The sequence below is a fragment of the Ooceraea biroi genome, chromosome 5 (assembly GCF_003672135.1).
Source record: "Ooceraea biroi isolate clonal line C1 chromosome 5, Obir_v5.4, whole genome shotgun sequence".
NCBI classification, from domain to species: Eukaryota; Metazoa; Arthropoda; class Insecta; order Hymenoptera; family Formicidae; genus Ooceraea; species Ooceraea biroi.
Genome location: NC_039510.1, coordinates 14931621 through 14951754, shown reverse-complemented (window position 1 = coordinate 14951754; position 20134 = coordinate 14931621). Strand labels below are relative to the sequence as shown.

At 41.8% G+C, this 20134-nt stretch overlaps 1 long non-coding RNA gene across 1 annotated transcript in view; it reads right to left on the bottom strand.

Moving 5' to 3' along the window:
• The window catches only part of LOC113561967, a 30663-nt gene extending 17289 nt beyond the window's left edge, over positions 1-13374 (bottom strand). The window contains exon 1 of the long non-coding RNA XR_003406538.1: positions 12974-13374. This is a non-coding gene — a long non-coding RNA (uncharacterized LOC113561967). The remainder of the gene's footprint in view (positions 1-12973) is intronic.
• Positions 13375-20134: the final 6760 nt, after the last annotated feature.

Genomic DNA, 20134 nt, shown 5'->3' with positions numbered 1-20134 from the left:
ATCGCAAAACAAAGGTCTGATATTCGCACAGTGCATATCAATTACAGAGTTGTGCTCCTACGGCTGGAACAATGAGTGAGTTTCAAGCGATGTGCGATGTACACAGGAACCGCGTGCTTCTCGGTTATCTTAACAGCAGTGATACCATATTGTTACCACCGCCATCGCCATCGTCGTGTTCCGGAAAGTAATAATTGCTCGAGAAACTCTCCTCCGCTGCAATAATAACGTCAGGCAGCGATAATTATGATCTGCTCTAAGTGGTAGGTCATCATCATTCCTGTTATACATTTTCTGTATTCCGTGCCCCTGCCCTTTATATTATATTGGGTTGGCAAATAAGTTGGTTCGGTTTTTTAAGGTGGAATAAAATACAATTTTTTTTATACACAAAATAAATTTTAATCAATTATATATTGACCATTGTTATTGATGACTTCTTGCCATCTTTCCACCAACTTCATTATGCCGCGTTCGTAAAACATCTGAGGCTTATCGGCGAAAAACCAATCCAGGTGTCTTTTGACGTTCTCTTCATCCTTGAAGAATTTTCCGTTCAAAGAGTTCTGCAACGACCGGAATAAATGATAATCGGAAGGGGCCAGGTCCGGTGAATACGCAGGATGAGGCAAAACATCCCAGCCAAGACTGAGTAATTTGTTCCGAGTTGTCAATGATGTGTGAGGTCTGGCGTTATCGTGGTGGAAGACAACACCTTTTCGATTATCAATTCTCGACGTTTTTTGCGGAGTGCTTGGTCCAATTTTGTTAACTGCGAGCAGTATGTGGTTGAATCAATCGTTTTGCTTGACGGTAACAGCTCGTAGTAAATGACACCTTTGAAATCCCACCATACGGAGAGCATGATCTTCTTCGGATGCAATCCTGCCTTCCAGGTTGTTTGTGGTGGCTCGCTGCTGTGTCCCCATGATCTTTTCCGCGTTACATTCTCATAGACGACCCATTTTTCATCTCCTGTCACTAACCGCTTAAAAAATGGATCGTTTTCTTGACGTTTCCGCAGCAAATCGCAGATGGATATGCGAGTGGCCAAGTTGGCCTCGGTTAATTCATGTGGCACCCACACATTGAGCCGAGAAACGTATCCCAGTTGGCGCAAATTGTTTTCTACGCTTGTATGAGACATATTAAGTACTGTAGCAATCTCTCGCACCGATTGGGATGGATTTTTATCGATGATAGCTTTGACATTACTTGAATCAATCTTGATCGGGCGACCGGAGCGAGGCGCATCATTGACGTCAAAATCTCCAGAACGGAATTTGGCGAACCACTTTTGACATACGCGTTCTGTTAAGGCATCATCTCCATAAACACGGCATATCTTTTTATGAGCCTTTGCAGCTCGTTTGCTCTTCTTGAAATAATAGAGCAAAATATGACGATAATGCACGTTATTTCCTTCCATTTTTACAGCTACGCAGCACACACAATATTGATGTTAGTCAAACCTAAATGTACAGAAAGGTTATGTGAAACATGTACTTTCAAATGCACTCTGAAGTTGCGCGATAGTGTCGAGAAAAACAAGAGTGAATTGGAAAGAAGTTGCACCGAAGCAAAAACCGAACGAACTTATTTGCCAACCTAATACAAACGCACAATCGCATGATCCCCAAGTCTGGATAGTGTGTGTGGTGTTTCTTGGAACTCTACGGTTTTCTATCTGCATTTTATCTGGATCCATCTGATATCAGATTTGCCATCAGATAAATCTTCTATCTATTAGGGGTGTGATTTAGTTTTGAGGGTTTTTCTTGCTCAAAACCGCATGTATTTAAATATGATAATGAATGAATACCTTAATCAAAATATTTTCCTTCGTTTTCTATAACTTTTTCCCATCTTTCTGGCAAGAGATGGATTCCACCACGATAAAATCACTCTTCTTTTCAGTTGATTCATTCGTCGACGAATTTTCGCACTTCTTCCAAATTATGAAAGTGTGTATCCTCTAAAGCGTGTTGCATCCACCGGAACAAATAATAATCGCATGGAGCAATGTCCGGAGAATACGCGAGGTGCGGTCAGACTTCCCATTCAAGCTCTAATAGTGTTTGTTTCACTGATACCGCAACGTGAGGTCGAGCGTTGTCACGAAGAAGAATCACTTTCCGTCGTTTACTCGCAATTGGTGGTCGTTTTTGGTCCAACGCTTGCTTCAACTTGTACAATTGGTGTCGATAACGATCAGCCGTGACAGTATCATGCGGATTTAACAGCTCATAGTACACTATCCCACCAAATACAGAGCATTACTTTTGAACCGTGAATATTGCGTCTCGGAGTGGATGTTGATGGTTCGCCTGGATCCACCCATGATTTTCTGCGTTTGGGATTATCAAAATAGACCCACTTTTCATCCCCAGTAACAATCCGAGACAAAAGACTCTTCTTTTTTTGCCTGGCGATCAACGAAATGCAAATGTTCAACCGGTTCGCAATGGCACTTTCCGATAATTCATGTCGAACCCATTTCCCTTCTTTCTGAATTTTTCCCATTTCATGTAAATGTTTGGTAACTGTTGTACGATCAACATTTAATGCTCCGGCAAGTTCTGAAGTGGATTGTGTTGGATTTTCGTGCAATAATGCTTGCAAATCTGCATTTTCAAGCTTTCTTGGTTGTCCCGAGCGTTCTTTGTCCTTCACCACTTTTAAAGCGTCTAAACCAGTATTCACACGTCTTAATTGATGGGGCAGAATCACCATAAGTTTCCACAAGAATTCTATAACCGTCAGCCGCAGTTTTCTTTTGATTAAAAAACAAAAGCAACGCATGTCGAAAACGCTGTTTCGGAAGTTGCATTTTTACGATGATATAAACACGACTGTTATTGCATCTATTGCTATAATGCTACTAAATGTCATGGATAATGTCAACACTGTAAGAAACAACAGTTATCGGAAGCAGCTATTGGAACAAACTGACACCACAGCCATCTGTTGCAAAACCCTCAAAACTAAATCACACTCCTAATAGTTACGTAACTTGAGACAATATCAACAAAGTTATCTTTCACATCTAACTTAAAACTCTCTTATAATTGTTTTATGTATGCATGAATTAAATTTAAAACATCTTAATACTAAGTTTTAATTACGATTTCAAATATTTCCTTTGTTTATTTTGCCTTTTCACGATGTTCGTGAATCCGCGCGTATACGTATATGGGGAAGAGGATTCGTGCGTATGTGCCTACAAGCGAATGAACGCAAATGAATGAGCGAACGAACGAGAAAGACGGACAAAGTTGAACGAACCCACGCGCGGACTGAACCTCGCTAATTTTTTAAAGACCCACCTCCGACCAGTATTTCTACTATCAGAGAGGCCACCAATGGCGCGATGGAGGTTCTGCTGCGTAATAGAGGCGGGTTTACACGACCAATCGCAAAGCCCCTAGGTCCTCCACGAAGCTGGAATTGTAGAATCGTAAACGTTCTCACGCTGTTCTAGTAGAAACACGATGCCGAATGTTAGCAAGTTATCCGCCAAATTATCATTAAAATTGTGCCTCGAGCGCAGATTAAATTGTTAATAAAAATTCGATCAATTTTACCGATAGTTTTCGGCATTTTTTTAACAATTCCGATAGAATCACCATTTGATGATCATCTTTATATCCACGATTATGATCTCTAAATATAATTTGACGATAAAGCACCAAAGCAAAGTACTCATTTTTCTTTTCTAAAAAATAATAAATTACTATAAGATGTTCGCACTTGCTCGAATCGTATTTGGATCGATTGCGCGTTATCCCAAGTAATCGAGAAGTCTTTTATTACAGACTGATTTTGATAAGGTCTTGAAAAGCACGACTGCGGATTGTGTCTGCGTATCGTACGATAATAAAACATTTGTACACCGAGTATGCGATATGAATGTTTAAACAGCAATTAATAGCTGCGGCCGATGTTTAAGCGCCACGAAAAAGGTCCAATGTTCGAGAGACGAACAGGAGGAGCATTCGGTACGGTAAATTAACGAATTGCCTCTTTTCATAAAGCGAATATGGAGCCGATGTAATGTCGGCACGTGTTCCACGAATTTCAAGGCTGAGACACGAAACACGTTACGCAAATAAAAAACGGAAGTGACACGAATAAAGCTACGGTATTACAGTCGAGACACGTTTCCGATAAAACTTTTGGTAACTCGTGACACTTCTCAGGATGAATTTGGACTACGTATCGATTATAATGATATCTGATTAAAAGAAAGAAAAACAATTTTAATAAAAATACTTGTAATAAATAAAATAAAAGTAGAAAGGATTTGTAATTTATGAGCACACAAAGCACACAATGCTCACAATCGCACGCACATATTGAAGAAAAGAGACTGATGCTGGGAATCGGACGTGCGTTTTCGCACAGCAATCGTAATCTTTTCTAAGGAGACGCGTACGCACGTGCCCCGAACGAGAGAGCGCGCTCGTGACGTCAGTGTGCGTCTGGGAACAGCTGACCGCATTCCACGATAATTGTTTTGCATAATCGCGGTGGAAGCCTCGGTGCGCCCGCGAGAACAGGAGAAAGAGGCCGACACGAGAGCGAGGAAGGTGGGGGCGGAGAAAGTAGAGGGGGAGAAAATTCGAAAGGGTCCACTCTCGTCGCCAAGGTGGGACCGAAGTACGGGCGATGAAGGGTGGGGCGAAAAAGGAGGCCCAGACACCGAGAACGGCCCCGGGTCCGGTCGCCAATAGTTTTACGGTCGGCGCGTTGGCTTTTAAAGTTTAAAGATCCAACCGCGACGACGGCGTCTAGGCACGCCAGCGATGCTCAACTTGTGGAATTACGATGAATTTTTATATTTATAACCTGTATTCAGAGATAGATAATACGTTATCTGAAGCCGCACGCGTGCGCGCGCGTGTATGTGCGTATGTGAGGAATCATAAATCTGAAAAATTATGTAATAATTATATCGTAAAGGCCTAATTATAATCTAGGATAAGAGCAAACAAGATTACAAAAGCGTGGATAATAAAATGTAGTAATAAGAAAAGCGAGAAGATATTTGAAAGCTGAAGCTAAGAAATATCATGCAGCAAAGAATATTTGCGTCGTGTATAGTCCTGCTTAGCAGAATCTTACCACGTTCCACGCGACCCACATTACATTCTTTCGCGGAGACGTGACGATTGCGTTTCATACTCTTTTGGAACTACGCTGTTTAGAACAAGTTTAAAGCCAGTACAATTAGTAAAGCGACTACAAAAGTATCGGTTTTTATGTCCTTATTTCTTCTCTAAATTTTTGAATCCTCATTGTGCGAGCAAAAGTTCTTTAATTTCAATTAATTCAAGCCAAATCTAGAATTTAGAATTTTTAAATGCTGTTATGCATGTTTTTAAAAAGGTATATATACCTTAGGAAAAAAATGTGTATATAGTTCTAGAAGCTTATCATCGTAAGTTCACAAGGATCAATTATGAGTGCAGGAAGCGGCATTGCTGCCTATTTCACAATAATGGGAAAACTCAAAGGATACATGATATAATCTTAATAAAAGACACTAGAGTCTATATTGAAAACTGTAACAGTTGCAATATAAGGATAGGAATTCCTGATAATGTCAAACCGACGGATCGCTCGGAGAAACTGACGCAATGGCGAAACTACGCATGCCTTATCTAGCGTTGTATAAAACATATCGCGGCGTCGCCCATTCGGCAAACTACGAACGTAAGATATTTTGCAATCTCGGCTGTATGTCTCGGGGAATGGCGTATCGCGCACATACTTGCCGCGTGACGTTGGCGGAGAAGCGACGCCAACGACAAGAGACCGAGAACAGTAATACGGGGAATAATAAAAGAGAGACACGCCATTGCGTCAGTCATTCGCGGTTCCGCGAAAACCCCGGGCAAGCAAATATCGCGTCGGCATTGGACGTCCACGTGCGATCGATTCCACTCGATATGTAAGAACAAATTCCGTACAAGTGATTCAGAAAGGAGGCGACGCGCGCGCGCGAAGAACAATCGCCATTTGTCATCAATTCATCGTCGTGCAATGTATACTCATAGAAAATTTTTATTTCTTTGCACACGAGTCTGCGGTATTCTAGTACTATTTAATTCGAAGTCGACTGCCTTGGTATTTCAAGCTTAGAGTCGAGTTGCACATCGTACAAAGCAATACTTGAGATACTCGACTCGCGCGATACCGACATTCGATACTGATTTTCCTCGCATGAGCGTCCAACTCTAACCGACACAGCCCCGTCTTTTTTTCGCCTCTCGCGACACCCGTTATCGGATCGGATGGATCGAATTAGCGGAATGCGAGAAACGCGATCAAAATTAATTTCCGTGCAACCTCCTTTACGTCAGTGGCGGCAACGGTAACTCGCGAACGAATTTCCGCGCAGCAGAGAGAAAACGGAGAGGAGAGAAGAATATTTTCTACGATGATCCACTTTTCTCTACCGACAGAGAGATAGACAGACAGAGAAAGAGAGAGGGAATGCGTGCGCGTGTGTGTTTTCGATGACGTAACGCGAGAGGAGACGATTGGTCGCAGCCAGATTGCTCATCCGCAGTTTGTCCCGTGCACAATTCTCGTTACCAGCGCGCTATCGTGCGCGGACTCCGTGGCTCGTTTTACGGATCTGTAATCTGGCAAGAAGCCTATTTGCTAATAAATAACCGACGTCTCATTGTCAGCTTCCTCAAATTTTGAATAATAACAACAAATCAAGGTTATCAAGCACACGTCGAGAATAAAGAATGTTTAACGTGCGAAAGCATCGATATTGTTTAATCGACGCGACCTTTCGGACTTCGACTTCGCCTCGCTCGATCGAGGACAAGGCAGACTTAGGAATATTGTGTATACTAGTGAACGAAGCGCCGATATTATTCAAGCATCACGGGAATCCCTAGGTGTAACGGGGCGCCTCGGTGGTTACCACTATGAGAAATCTAATTAGAGATAATGACGTCATTAAGGTCTGAGCTACGACGAGACGGGACGGTCTACTGCGCTTACTGTATATAACCCATGTACGCAACCTATTCTATATACTTGCACGCGATACCGACTTCATTTCAAGAGCCTCACGTTCTATTCACATCCGATACGTTCGAGATTGTCGCTCCTTGCGATACTGTTACATTACACTCGAGAATACTTGCATCATTCATTCATGATGAATGGGAAAAGAGAGATATTTTGCGCATAGATTTCTCTCGGTTAAACTGATAACTGATAATTTTTCTGTGGATTTTGTTTGTTTAGATATGACTTGTATCTTCTTTACATTTATTGATATAGATTATGAGACTAACTTGTGCGAATGGCATGGAGTACATCATAGTCAAACTACACTGATAAAAAAATATAGTTGAAATTACTATAATTTTATTATAATTTATAGTATCCTGAGGCGCCAAGCATAGAATAGTGCTAATGGTATAATGGTTTATATTACTAGTGTATGATTTATATATATTCATAATAAAATTTATTGGGTTGGCCAAAAAGTAATTGCGTTTTTTTTAATATAAATAAAAGGCGAATTTTTCATGGGAAACAAAAACTTTATTAAACAATATATTGTCCATTTTGTTTGATTATCTTTTGCCATTTTTCAGGCAACTTCATGATTCCGCGCTCAAAAAAATTCTTATCTTTTTCAGCAAAAAACAATTCCAAGAACGATTTGATATTCTCATCAGCAGTAAAGGTTTTACCATTCAAGGCGTTTTGCAAAGAACGAAACAAATGGTAATCTGATGGTGCCAGGTCTGGCGAATATGGTGGATGTAGTAACACATCCCATCCAAGCTGCAACAATTTTTCACGAGTGACCAAACTTGTACGTGGTCTAGCGTTATCATGGTGAAACACAACACCTTTGCGATTCACCAATTCTCGACGTTTCTGTTTGATGGCATCATTTAATTTATCCAGTTGACGACAGTATACGTCTGAATTAATGGTTTGATTCCTTGCAAGCAGCTCAAAATACACAATACTTTTAAAGTCCCACCAGACTGACAGCATAATCTTTCTTTGGTGAATATCTGCTTTTCAAGTGCTTTCAGCAGGTTCATCACGCTTGCTCCACCATCTTTTTCGTTTGACGTTGTTGTAGACGATCCATTTTTCGTCGCCTGTTATTATACGTTTCAAAAATCGATCATTTTCCTTACGTTTCAAAAGAGAATCGCAGATGTCACTACGCTTAGTGAGATGAATTTCTTTGAGCTCATGTGGTACCCAAATATCGAGCTTACTAATGTATCCAAGTCGTTTTAAATGGTTTTCAACACTCGATTTCGATATGTTAAGATTCTCAGCAATCTCTCGTGTCGTTAAACGCCGATTGGAATCGATCAGTGCCTTTATTTTGTCATCATCAATTTCGATTGGCCTTCCTGAGCGTGGTGCATCTTTCACATTAAAATCTCCAGATCGAAATTTAGTAAACCAATTTTGACACTGCCGCAGTTTTAAAGTATCTTCGCCATATACATCACATAACTTTGTATGAGCTTGCACAGCGTTTTTCCCTTTTCGGAAGTAATAAAACAAAATATGACGACAATGTTCTTTTTGATTTTCCATTTTGAAATCGACGGCAAAGAAACAATTGTTAACGAAATCGTGTACTTTCTTTTTGTAAAACAAGCTTGAACTGTGAGTTGTTAACCTACATAATGAATTTGCGGTTTAGAATGAAGTTAGTTACATTTCAAGACATGTATGTCCATCTATTGGAAAAAACGCAATTACTTTTTGGCCAACCCAATACTATAAAAATGAATATCCCGACTATAATTGTTTATCATGCAATTATAGTAAATTTTATCATCGATTTTATTATCAGTGTACTAATCGCATATGAAAATAATATAATAGAAGGTGCCTGTTGTCTCTCTCGTTTCTGTGCGCATACATTACGGGGCACGGAGTCATTCCGTGATTCATGACGTTATTAAAGCAGTTCGTGGAATTACAGTAACGGACACGCCGACGGACTTGACTCCCGACGAGGGCGCAGGAATTTTGTAAATAGAACCGCGTGCATCACGGAAAATGCACGCGTGTGCGCAAAGTGATACCGCACGGTAAAAAATTCTAGAATCAAAGGTGATTTTAGTATCTTCGCGCGCATCTTATCTCTCAGAAAACTTGGTCGCTTGAAGTATCCGTGGAATGTACACTTGACAAGAAGGTTGGCAGGAATTATCTAAAAGTTGGCACTGGCAAAACGTTAATTAAGCGATATTTTATAGGTATTATTAATTTCTAGCAGCCGACTTTGTACACAATTTTTTCCCACATCGAACTCAATGCTCAGAATTGTATGCTGTAACGATCGAGCAATTTTAACCGTTAGAAACTCCTTGATTCGTTCGTCGGAAGAGAGCAAAACGAAAAAAAACTCTAGTAGATCGACAATAGATTTCGAGCTTTTTTTGAGCTCAAAGTCCAAACGTTTCTATTTCTCCAACCCTCCAACACGGCTCGATCGTGCAACGCGTTCGAATTTTTTGGCCTGAATTTCAATCCAACTTTACAAAGTGCTCGATGGTTAGGAGTGCGGTGAGTGTACGTACATCGCTGCCGTCGATACACGCGCCGCTGATGCAGTCGCATATTTCCGCGCGCGCGTTGAATAACAGCCTCGTAACACGGCGCGGCGCGGTGACACAACTCGGTTCGAGTTAAGCCGGAGCTCGTCGACCAACAAAGCGACGGACGGAACGAGGAGCGACAATCGCGGAACGGAAGGGGATGGGGGATTCAGCCGACGTCCAAGTCATGTGCAGGCCAAGTCTCGCATATGCGTGCGATTCTCTGAGCGCCTCGCGCTCTCTCTCTCTTTCTCTCTCGGAGCATATTTCCTGCACCGATGCGTCTCTGATCTGATTGGTCTATCTTTGTCGGCGAGATGTCGCATATCTCTCTCCTGCTTCACCCTAATGGTGTGACGTCAGTGCAGATACCTGTTGCATGCCATGGGTCGCAAGGAGGGAGAAGCGTTAGTGTGTGCGGCGGAGCGATCGCGACGGCATCGAAGGAGCAAGAGTGAAAACGATAAAATCTTTATAGGCTTGATACTGTATAGTACCGATTACGAAATGTAAATTTAATGTAAATTTAGATATATTGGTCCAACAAATAGTAAGAATAAAAGTTACAAAGAGTGATTGGTATATTGGAAGTTTGTTCATCAAGAAACCTGTTGGAATTAAGAGATGTCAGAATGGAATAAAGCAAAGCATGTATATAAGCAAATATAATGGAACGACAAATAGAATATTTACAAGAACTTTAAATTCTAAAAATGGAAAAATTAAATAATACAGCCTAGCAATTTGTTTCTTATAAACATATATATCGGAGTGTTTTAAATAAATCATAGAATTTTGTTAATTCTGTGAAACTTCGATATAAGTATAGGGCTATTATCCCTTTATTCTCCGCTATATTTGTTAAGCGTGATGATTCGCTACGATTATTGCCATTTTTATAGTGGTATTAATTCATAGCCCGTCTATACAATACGCCGCCGAGACGGCGGCGATCGCTAAATGCCATTTGCGGAAGGAGCATCGAGGGCGAGCGCGACCCGTTTGCTGGGCTAGCTTTTCAGGAAGATCGGAATCAACGAAAATAGACGAGGCACAGGGCTGCCGCCTCGTTTGGACGTCCGCCAGTAATGTGGCGCCGCAGAAAAATCTCTATAGTAAGAGGAGGAGGAAGAGAGAATGCAGCAGACCTTAGACTCGTTTCATGTGAGCTATTTTTTGCAGATTGCACTTTTGCACAATCTTTTTTTAATATAGATTCGGAATTTAGGCAAAAGACATAAACGAACTATATAATCGAACTGTTCACACTTAACGGTTCGAAATAGAAAAATTTAAGTTCAAATTCGGATAATTGAACGAATGGAATTGAATTAAGTTGATCAGATTCTCTCTTATTTTCTCGCATTTAATAATGCATCCAACTTTGATTCGCAAATATAATAATAAAAGTTTTAATACAATATAATAATTTATTTTCGCGCAATATATATCTATATAAACTGGCAATCAATTTGCTGAGCATGCTGAGAGTAAGAAAGAATAGCGATTGTATCTGCACATTGAGTGCGTAGAAAAACGTGTACACACTCGATTATGGCTCTCGCAATTTGGAGAAGAAATTATCGTGTTCAACGTTGATAAAAAGCAGACAAACCTACCAAGCCTGATGATAACCGCGAACACGCGTATTATTCCGTACCCTTCTTATTCAGTGGCTCTCTAATCGGATACTTTCATCAAGTCGCGAGAATGACCCGTAACTTTTACGTACGCACAATCCGTATTACGTGTGTACATCATGCACATAATACTCTTTTGTCATCGTATATCAATGTTCAAGTTTGATTTATTCAATAATTCAATATCACTTTCTTTATCCTGATTAATAAAATTATTAACATCATTTTATTCAATTTTATTCAATTATACAGGGTGTTTCCTAAGTAAGTAGACAAACTTAAGGAGGATATTCCTTGGCTTATTTTAAGAAGAAAAGGTCATATAAACATATGGCCTAAACTGCTTTGTTTTCCAAAAAAAAGTACATCACTGTTTTCGTTCACTTTTCGTTTATTATAGAACAGTTTGTGTCATTGCAAATGAAACAAATGAAAAACAATAGTAACCAAAAAGAAAAATTATAACGAAAAAGAAAATAGTAACTAAAAAGAAAAATAATAACATCATAGTAACTGCTGAAAATGTCCACCTGCAGCCATGATACTGCAGTGCTGTACTTTTTTTGGAAAACAAAGCAGTTTAGGACATATGTTTATATGACCTTTCCTTCTTAAAATAAGCCAAGGAATATCCTCCTTAAGTTTGTCTACTTACTTAGGAAACACCCTGTATATCAATATCTATCTCTAGGATCCTTGATTTTTTATCTTCTATAAATTCCGATTTCGTGATGCGATTTCGCAAGTCCGCATTAGCTCTTCGCACAATATCACGATTAGCCAGTCGATATCCGCCGAACAGCAGCAACAGCTGCACCGGACTTCCGCCTGAATCGAGGAGTCGGGGAATGCAGTTGAGAGCCGCTGCTCTAAACGCGTCTGGTTGCCGGTACAGAAATAGAACGGTCGGACTTTAACGCGCACTTTTGCGCTTTTATGTAATCCGGCCGAATTTATAGTCGTTATCTATTTAATAATACGTGGATACTCGCGCCATTCGCAAAGATCAAACAGCTCGCGCACGTGCGTATCACGCACACATACACGGGTGCGCCCGACGTAAATTTCGCGCCAGTGCGTTCACCTCTTCGATTTCATCGCTCGTTCTTCACGGACGCTTGAATGCCGAGTTGTTAATTCTCCTCGCTCGAGATACATCGAAAACTACTGTTCGATCGACGGCCGAGCGACCGAATAAAAGTACAGTCGCCGCATTCGTCGCTCCGCGCGGACGCATCATCCTTTCAGCGTGTTCTTGCTAGATTCGCTCCATTCCCATTCTGTCTTCTCCCTTTCGACTCGAATAAGTCGCGCGAATGAAGAAAGGGCATAAATAAGGATGAAAATACTAGACGAATCCTTTTCCGTAACTTTAATGTAAATTCAACGAAGTTATTGACTGTTTCGTTTAAACAGAGCCGAACGTGGTTTCGTCTTGAAATTAAATACAGTTTCAATCAATTCAGATTCTGATGCCCGTCTTTCCACATTTGCGAAATGAGGATGGTTCAGGGGACGTTGCTTTACGTGGAATAAATTGCACGCGATCGCGCGTTATTGCCCGCCCGCTCGTTCGCCGGCGATTCGTCAATTTCCTGCGCTGTCAAATCGACGCGACGGAACGCCGGATGAGAAACGCGTCGCGCGCACGTCGTATCACGCGCGCCTCCCCGCGGCGGCGTATTTCCGGCGGCTGTTTAGCGCGTCGACACGTACCTTTAATTCTGGCAGCTCCCGACGACAGTCCCCGCGCTTCCTTCCTCCTTCTTCCCTCATCCCCGCGGATCCCGTGGCGGTCGAGCCCGGAGCGCGAGTGACCCGTCGCCGGACGCGTCGCGGAAAATCCAAGAGCGGTCCCGGAAAACGGACGTGGCGGCCCCGTGGCGACGACGACGGCGGGGCGCGCGAGTTTCGACGCGGCCGGGGCAAGGTCGCGCGGCGACGTTCCTCGTGCCCCCGCGAGGCTCGGGAAACGTTGGCTCTCGTCGCGTTGTCACCGCAACAAACGACGGTGCGACGGAACGATCGGGCGATCCTTACGGGCCGAAGGAGCGGCGTCGCGAAGGACGCGAGCTGTCAACCGTTTCCGCCGTGGACAACCGGCTGGCAGGCGGACGAGGACTGAGTAGAAGAGCGCGATCGCTCGCGGATCCCCTCCTCTCTCGCTCCCTCGCTCGCGCGTTCCGTCGTTCCCCCCCCCCCCCCGCCCCGCCCCGCCCCTCCCACTCGGCCCCGCGCGCCGTCCATTCGGCGGCTCTCTTGCTCCGTCTCGTTCCGCTCTTTCCGCCTCTTTCCGTCTTTCGCGCCCCGTCCCCCGTTACCGCTCGGTCGCCTTTGCGACACATTGCTATACAAAGCGCGGGCACGGGGAAGGGACACGCACGAGGTCGGAAAACACGGAAATCATGTATGATGCGTGCACGTATACGCGCGCGCACGCACGCACACAGGCGCGCACATGGGCCAAAGAGCGCGAGGCATCGCGGAATAATAATTCGCTCGCGTCGAAGATCGCGTTACGAGTGTACGTGTAGTTTTACAGCTTGCAACGTTTATATTAATTATTGCGGCGTGTTAGGTAAAAATATTCGTGATAATTGCGTATGTAAAGCTGGATCTTTCTACTCGAGCGCGACGAAATTGTATACATGTATAGAGAATCTGTGAACGTATAACGTCGTTAGCTCCCCGAATATTTCTACAGCCGCGAACCTATAAAGTGCTGTTTTCAAATTGGCGACGCCATTTTTAAGTGATGCGCAAAAAGATAGGAGGAGAACTCGTGAATAAGCTTCTATGAACTACGCGGTGCACGCGCGAGCTATTAAATATTGTCGCGATTGTCGCCGAATCTCGTGGCGCGCTCTTCTGGCGGCCTGCCGAGCTTCCGGAATGGTTTCGCAAAATGGCCGCTAGCCCGTTCCTACTCCGAGACCTTCTTCGAGTGCTAGAAATAGCAAAATAGCGATGAGGATCTGGAATTGCGTCCTATATTTAACACTAAAGGCGCTTCTCAGCGAATATCAAACAATCGGTACTTTATAGTGCCCCATGCAATAAATCATGTTAAATTAATTATGTTACATAATTGCTTTTTGCAATCTTATTAACCTTCCCCTCACCATTATATTAAGCAGTTACGGTTCGAAAAGAATAATATATCATTTTAAAACTTATTTGGATTGAAAATTGAGTGGTTTGATCGCTTCCTCGCAGTTTGACGTATTTCTACGGCATTTCATGCGTAGAAGATGAAACAATTGGAATGCTGGGTCAATGAAATGCGTTTTGCGTAAAGTCAATAACAAGGTGCGTTTCGGTCGAAAGGAGCGTCGGCCATGTTGGGCTCATGAATTGTAAAAGCTGTTTCCGAATTGCGCATCCGTTGTAACGTTCGATCTGCGGAAATGATACGCGGACGACAATTATAAAAGTTTAGAGTAGTTGGGAAGAAAGAAAAAGAAATGCAGCTTCTCTTAAAGAGATTAACCCAGGTAGCCAAGTCTGCCGAAAGCAGATGATGCTAACTATCTGCTATCAACTATTGCCAGCCAAAAGACAACAAATTTGATACAGAAGTTGTTATTAACGATTAATTCGACAAATTGGTGCCAGAAATGTAACAGAGCTTGCTCACGCAATCTAAGAACAGATTGGCGGCAGAAACCGAGCAGAATCTGCAAACGTGGCTCGAAGTCGGATTGTCGACAGGAACCGAGCAAGATTTGCGCGCGCGGAACCTAACGGCAGATTGGCAGCAGAAACCGAGCAAGATCTGCGCGCGCGGAATCTAACAGCAGATTGGCAGCAGAAACCGAACAGGATCCGCAGCTTTTGACAGTATTCAAATTTACACGGCTATGAACACGTGTTTTCGCTCCGCACCTCTATGCGGTGCACGCGTCGAGTTCTTACTCGATGTTAAGATTTAGCCTAACAGTTATATAAGTTAACGTACGCGCCTTGGCACGATAATATTAATTTTTCCGAAAATTTTTGCACCTGCGGCACAGAGGCTCCCATGGACAACGTCCATGTAGTTCACGCACGCCACAAGCAATCTGAAGTTCGAAAGCAAAATTCGGACTTCGGATTAGAATAAATTAACGATAAGAGAGAGATTATGCAACGAACTGTCAGAAAGACACATCAAGCCAAATGTACTTTAATTTAACAAACAAACAAATGCGTTCTTTTAACAATTTATAGTGTGTTAAAAGTAAACACATGCTTTAATATATCGTGAATATGAATGGCCAAAAGCTGCAGATTCTGTTCGGTTTCTGCTGTCAATCCGCCGTCAAATGTTAACAGATCCCGCTCGGTTTCTGCCGCCAATCTGCCGTCAGAGTCCGTTAGCAGGCTCTGCTGGCGGATCACTATCCTAACGCGGACGCAACGGATGCCAATTTGCTATCAACTTCTGCAGTAATCTGTTGCCAATCTGCTGGCAGATTGCACACATTTTGCTTACTGGGAAGTTTTGTACAATAAGAATTCTACATTCGTGTACTCTTATCATTGAAAATATCTTCCACTGTCATTTATTTATTGCTTTGCTAGTCATTAGCAATGATTCAGATGATCGTCTCTTTTTTTGCACACTCGTGTTATATGTTACAAGTGTCCATCTGATGACGCGTGATTCGCGGATTCATCCGCTGAATGCGTTGAATCGTATCGTGCATTTGTACATAGTCACGCAATAATGTGCGATTATATTTGTCACGATGGTATTCTTACGAGCTCACGAGTGGGGAGCGCCCAGTGTTTAATGGTTGCCGCCAGGTCGCCGTGCTAATTGCTCGGTCGAATGTGATTATCGTGCTCATAGAAATGTTAACGCGGATGTTCGCAACATTAATGGTACATCGCCATTAGTCGAATCCATGTACAATGAAAATGCATTAGAAATAATAGAAAAGCCGAATAGATGCGTTCAGTTTTCGTGCGATTCAAAAATTGGCTCGATTAAGACTGACAAAGAGTATAACATCGTATTTACTATTATTTTCGACTAGTGATTAACGCATGATATTATAAATATATGATTTACAGTATGAGTCGTTATAGGTGCACTAGATAAGAATTGATATTAAACGATGAAACCAATGCATCGATGCAATCGTTGATTGTTACCGATGTGGAGAGTAATGTATATTGAAGGAGCTTTATCTATGGTATCGAATTGTATATTGATGTTTTAGCAAGAAAGCAAGGAAGTAAGGAGAAATGTTTAACAAGAAATCCATACCGATCAATACAATGCTCCACGTGGATAAATGTATATCTAACTAACGTTAATACAATTGATCTTTCAGTATAATTGGTTATAGAACTACAAATTGAGGTAATTATTATGTAATTAAAACTAACATAAAATTCAAAATTAAATTTTAATTACTTGGCATTCTCTTATTATTTTATTACACGCGATTTCCCAATTTATAAATCTAAATTATGCATAAATTCAAGAGAGTTTACGGTTCAGAAATAAATAGAAATATTTCGTCTGTACATGATAATAATATCAAGTGCATTAACGCAAACGAGCAATTTAATCTTCCTCGATGCGATCGCGTAGCAACGAGGAAATTGAGGATGTAAAATAAAGAAGAAAAATACAGTAGTGCAGCAGAAGCATCTACAGAATATCAGGATTCCAAAATTTCAGCGAAACATTTTTCATAAATGCCAAATCAGGCATTTTTCGTAAAAAAATATTTCGAGGGTATTGCAATTTGTATAATACTTGACGTTAAGCAATTTGACGAAACCAAAATTTCGAATTAGAAATTTCGAGGAAATAGAACTCGTAGGGCATCTTGTGCGTGAGCATTGAGTCGGTCTCCTCGAAATACCGCAGACGTATAAACTCGTCGCGGCGTGGAAATAGAGAATAGAAGTAGATTTAGAAATAGAGCCGCCAGTTGTCGGCCTAGAATTTGATCGGACGTAGCCTAACCCGCGCTGTCGGGTGGCACTGTTTCGGACGAGTTGGAACGCGTGTCGTCGTTTCGATGCGACGCGATGCGATGCAATGTGTTGGGCAGCTTGAGATGAATAATAAATAGGAGGCGCGCAATGGTTGTAGGTTTCTCAACGGTATCAAGAAACATTTTCGCTAATATCGGCGTAGAATCTTAAAATAATTGCGTATGAAGTTTCGCCGGGAGCAGAAATGCCACGCCGATGAATAAGTCGCAACTGAAAATAGGTGCATTGAACACTCGGGGTCTTGACGTAAGCAGTCTGTAGATGTCAATTTGACATCACGTAGAGAAAAGTATATATATATATATCTGTTTTTTACTTATAAATTCGCATTCTCCAAGATTATTCCAAAATATAGCGCAGATTCTAACGAAACAATGCGATATCTATCAAAAATGCATTTCTAGCGGACGCAAATTAATTTCTAACAGAATTTATGATACACAGTTCACACACATATTCCACACGTATCTTTCAAACGTATTCTCACTCGAAATTGCATCACTAATATTGTTAAGGAGGAACGTGTTCCAACTCGCCAAATGAGTCAAGATGATGATAAGGAAAACGAAATTCGTGCGAATTTATCACTCCTCTATCGAAACATTAGGAATTCAAAGATGTTTGATTAAACGATGAATAATGTAACGATGCATCGCGCGATTAGAGGCACCCCGTTGCGACGGCATCGATGGCGCTCGCGCGGTCCGAGTTACACTTCCCTGAATGCGGCATCCTGTCGCACAAGTACTGCCCGACACTGCGGTCCCATGGTCTGCGCGTTGGGATGGACAGCATTTACGCCGCAGCGACTTCCTTCTACGTAGAACGAGTGAGTAAACGCGTACGCGCACTACCGCCCCCGTCGTGTAGAAACTGCGCGCGCGTGCACGTACGCACGCTCGCTACGCGTACGCGTGGTGGTTCCATTCATAAAGTCGTGCGTTTCACGAGGAAACGCCTGCGCGCGCACGTTAACGACAGGAACGATGGGGGTTTCGTCCGTTTCTTCTTGCGTACCTGTGCTACCTAGCTAGCCCCCGAGAAGATGTTAATGCGCCTCCGGAACGGACGTTCCGCACCGACTTCCGTTCGACTCGGATGTGCTGCTGCCGGTAGCAATAAAGCGCGGTCGTTAACGCACTCGCGAAGCCGATTCTCTCGCTCGCTCTCTCTCTTTCTCGTTTGCCACGCTCTGCGAGACGGCTTGCGCGACTTTGCGTCATCTTACTGTCACAGCATCGATCCTCGACTCGACATTATGGAGTCTTGCCTCTTCTTGTTATTTTAACATGTTCTCGCTCTCTTCTCTGATTATTATTGTCATCATTTTTCACATTTTATTCTCTAGGATCGCATTTTTCATTAAAGTATACATTTGCTCTTTTTTCCCCTCCGCTTTCGTAGTTGCTTGCAGAATATATGTACGTTTTGACATGTATTTTTATGGTCTTTACGACTTTTAAGGAAACTCGACAAAATAGAACTCCATCAAATGTACTATGCTTGTCTTGGATCTTGGTTTTCAAAGTGCGGTGACCCTTCAGGCTTGGGCGGAACTCCTTCGCTTCCGGTGCTGTTCCGCTGCTGCTATTTCTATATATAAACTCACACTCTTGTCAGCATAAAACGCATACATATGTATGAAGAAGATCTATACGTGCATGCGCTATTCCAACACATTGCAGAACGAGGGGATGACATCGTTATATGAGAGGCCAATTTATAGGCCGTGCACTTTTGCTCAATGATTTTTCGCTATAGAGGATTATTAAATTCTTTCAAGAAGATAGTGGTCGCATTATAAAAAGGAATTAATATCATTGGACCGCTTCCGTTTTTCCATTTTCGTTAGTTTTTGGTTTAATGGACTCGTAATAAGAAAGACAAGAGTGTGAAATGTGCAATATCATAAGAATAAATATCTCGGACAGACCCGTGGAAATCATCTGCGAGGTATTTGTATTTTCGGATAAAGATAATATATTATATTACAAATTTTTTGAATGTGAGGACTGTAATCTGAAATATACATAAAAGATGTCTGAGACGTCTTTAAAAAGTGTGTAAAGAATTTTTTAGAATATTTTAGATATTTTGTCTAGAAATGTGGTATGTGATAAACAATGTAATTTTTAACAAAATCCATATTATATTATTATTATTATTACATTAACTTTTTCACTACACTGTATGTAGGTTAAAACATAAATCCTTAAATCCTTCGCGTGCCAGTAATAGTTATGTAAAATTATTGTTCTCCAATAAAATTATGCACCTAATAATAAAGTAATATTATATGTAATAATAAAGTAATATTAATTATATGTAAGTACTCACTCTAGATCGCGTTGTCTAATTTCTCCCCATCCTCGTAAAGACACATTTGTTTCACGTATTGTCGTCGATTTTTCTATTCTTGGCGCGCTAGATTGATAATGGTTTGTCGCAGGATACTGTCGTACAATTGGTAGCTTCCTACGACTTCCGGTACTCGTTGTGGAGGTCGGTGATTACTTTTTGTCGGAAGTTCGTTGGTACGTGGGAATGGTGGGGACGATTACTGGAGTGGGAAAGGTCGTAGCACGTTGTCGCGACAAATTAATCGCGGTTTCCAAAGGCTGTTAATCGACTCAGAATTCAATTCTTTCTTTGGCAATCCTTATATGTTGCCTTTAGCTGAGCAGATTCCTACAGAGACGGACTAACTTTGCAAATTTCTTATGTCGACGGAAGTATTGACTGTGCAGGACATAATAGACATTGCAATAAATTTCTTGTTTAAACTTTTTGAGAAAATTCTTAAATTTCTCAGATGAACAAATAATTACCATTAATTACGATTTATTATAATATATCCATAGTAAATCACGTTATAATAAA